Here is a 3,313-nt window from a genome sequence, read left to right as displayed (position 1 = left end):
TAAAGTCTGATACTGTTTCCACTGTTTCCCCATCTATTTCCCATGAACTGATGGGACCGGATGCCATGATCTTCATTTTCTGAATGTTGAGCTTTAAGCCAACTTTTTCACTCTCCTCTTTCACTCTTTTTCACTCTCCTCTTTTACTCTTACTTGCTTTCAAAATTTTAGGAAACTTAGCCATGTAATACTTAAATGGTTAAAAATTAATTTAAAAGGAAGAAGTAGACTAGAACATGGGTTTGGGCATTCAACAGATCTCTTCTGAATTTCAGCTCAGGAATATATTGTATCTTTGGGCAAGTCAGCCTTTTTTTTGTCTTACTTTCCTTATTTGTGAAATGAGTTAATACCATTTTTATGTTACTATGTTTTGAAGATTCAAAGTGTTATATGAAGTGAATGGTACCTAGTGGATAGCCTGTACCTAGTAACTGTTATTATCACTAAGCCTGGAGCACAAACCTTCAGTGCTATATTCATAGAGGCATAATTAATGACAGGATGTGGGAGAAAGTAATTCTCAGGAAGACTTGGAGCTCTTGTCTTGTTTCTAGATCCAATATGCCATGAATTGCAGAGAGAATCTCTGGTAAAATATTAATGTGTCAGCCTGAGAAGGTAATGCTGGAAACTCTGATTCTACATTTCTGTTTCTCTTTGCTGTCCAACATGCTACGCAATATAGGGAGTTTCTAAGAGTTAGTGAGGTTGCCTCATTCTTCCTGAATGACTGAAACGGCTGTTTGTCTCTGATTTGCACTCTCTTTAATCTGTTCTCTGCAATGACACCAGTTTTCATCTTGAAAGAAAACAACCCCTTCTTAAAATCATGTGATGGCTGTTATGAGAATAGCATTTAGGAGTACCTCACATCCTGACCTTTTTTGCTTCAAAGAACATAGCTCTTTAGGAATGGGCTGTGGCAGCCATATTTGTGTTAGTTGATCTTACTTGCTTACATGGTGATGGACATCTGACACAAATAGTCATTTGGAGTTGAGATGGAGAGACGCTAGCCTTAGGCTGGTTGCTGGAACTGAAGCAGTGTCCAAAGGGAATATGGAAGCCCGGTGTTAAACAGAAAGGCAGAGGTGAGACTAGAGAAGGGAGGTATCTTCTGATAGCTTCCTATTCTTGGTCCAGGCCCCTATGAAGCTCAGGTATGTTTCTGCTTTTTGGTTCTAGATTTTCTGCGTTCATATAATACATTCTATTCCCTCCTTCATTTTATTTTTTTGAGTTACTTTAAGTGGGATTTTGTTACATCCAAACAAAAAAGCTTGGACCAAGCTTTTGGCCTGAAACTCAGACACTTTAGCATGGTTTGCAGTGTTATGGTCTTATGCCTACCTTCACCTCCATTTTTCCTCTGATCCCGCTTAATCTGCACTATATACAATCCAGCTCTGGTCAATTTCCTTCCCTTGCTTGGCTCCTTTAAGTTTCAGCTCCTCTAGACACCCTGATATCTTCCGTCTGTGAGATATCCCTTTCTTCTATGTACTTGCTATATTGCTATTACTCTTGGTGGTTTAGTTGTTCCTTCTCTGCTAGACTTCATGGATGATCAAGACTCGGTCTAGGTCTTATTCATAACTCTATGCCTGAGCTAAACCCTTAAAAGATACCAATAAATAGCAATGAAATGAATGAAATAATATGTTTAAAATAAAACTAGAGAGAATTGATATAGAAACTAGATTAGAAAGCCTAAGCTTTAGAGTAAAGCAAAGTAAATACCATAGGATTTGTAATCAGACTACTGCATAGGTGAAACCTGCCTACATGGTAGGGTCCTGAGAATTAAAGGAGACGATCTTTGTAGGCCAGGTAGTATATTGGCCTGTGATATTAAATCCTTAATAAGGATTTAATAATTAGTAGGTATATTTATTTATTGTTTCTATATTTAGGAAGTCAGTGAAACATGGCTAAGACTTGCAACTGTAGGAATACATGACTTCATAAAGCACCTCAAAATTCTAAAGGCAACCATTTCCTAAGCTGAAGGAGTTTACTGGGATTACCCTTGTATGAAGGCTGTTTGCAGGCACATCAGAGAGTAAACTCCGATTACCATTAGGGCAAAGCTGTTTTACAGAGCCTCTTTTAGGTATGAACTGTAAGGACTGATTGCCAGCTCAGAATGTGGTTGTTTCTTAACAGCCTGCCTTTGAGAGGTCCAGGTTTCCTCAACAACCCACAGTCCAGTAGCGGTAGCCCCTCAAGGTGACCTGTCCCAATCCCCAACTATAGATGCTGGAACAAACACGTGATCTACAGAGGGTCACACTTCGGAGCCCATGGTCCCATGGAGAATAAGAGTGTGCATTTGAAAGTAACACCTCAATTAAGGTTCGGTTCCTAAGAAGCCTCGTTGTACTTCCTGGATTGGATTCTCTAAGACAGTCCTGAATTCTTACAACAAATTTCCTTTTCTTAAGCTAACTTGAGAGGACTTTGATTTGTTTATTGATTTTCAAGTAAAAAAACTGGCACTAAGTACCCAGTGCTTTAAATATATTACCCATACAAGGGGTGTTGTTTTCTTCCCTTAGGACATGAAGAAACTGAGGCATAGACATTACATAACTTGCCAATCCTAATATAAGGACATATTTACAATTAGAGGCAGAGCCAGGATCTGAACTGTGGCATCAGAATCTATAGTTCAGACTTTCTCCACCAATCATCCTGTCAGATCAGATCACATCAGATCAGTTGCTCAGTCGTGTCCAACTCTTTGCGATCCAATGAATAGCAGCACGCTAGGCCTCCCTGTCCATCACCAACTCCCGGAGTTCACTGAGACTCACGTCCATTGAGTCAGTGATTCCATCTAGCCATCTCATCCTCTGTCGTCCCCTTCTCCTCTTGCCTCCAATCCCTCCCAGCATCAGTCTTTTCCAATGAATCAACTCTTCGCATGAGGTGGCCAAAGGACTGGAGTTTCAGCTTTAGCATCATTCCTTCCAAAGAAATCCCAGGGCTGATCTCCTTCAGAATGGACTGGTTGGATCTCCTTGCAGTCCAAGGGACTCTCAAGAGTCTTCAACACCACAGTTCTAAAGCATCAATTCTTCGGCACTCAACCTTCTTCACAGTCCAACTCTCACATCCATACATGACCACTGGAAAAACCATAGCCTTGACTAGCCAGACCTTTGTTGGCAAAGTAATGTCTCTGCTTTTGAATATGCTATCTAGGTTGGTCATAACTTTCCTTCCAAGGAGTAAGCATCTCTTAATTTCATGGCTGCAGTCACCATCTGTAGTGATTTTGGAGCCTAGAAAAATAAAGTCTGACACT

Source organism: Bison bison, unplaced genomic scaffold (genome assembly GCF_000754665.1).
Source record: "Bison bison bison isolate TAMUID 2011002044 unplaced genomic scaffold, Bison_UMD1.0 scf7180017864384, whole genome shotgun sequence".
NCBI classification, from domain to species: Eukaryota; Metazoa; Chordata; class Mammalia; order Artiodactyla; family Bovidae; genus Bison; species Bison bison.
The sequence above is the reverse complement of the archived record's forward strand: the minus strand, read 5'-3'. Positions refer to the sequence as shown.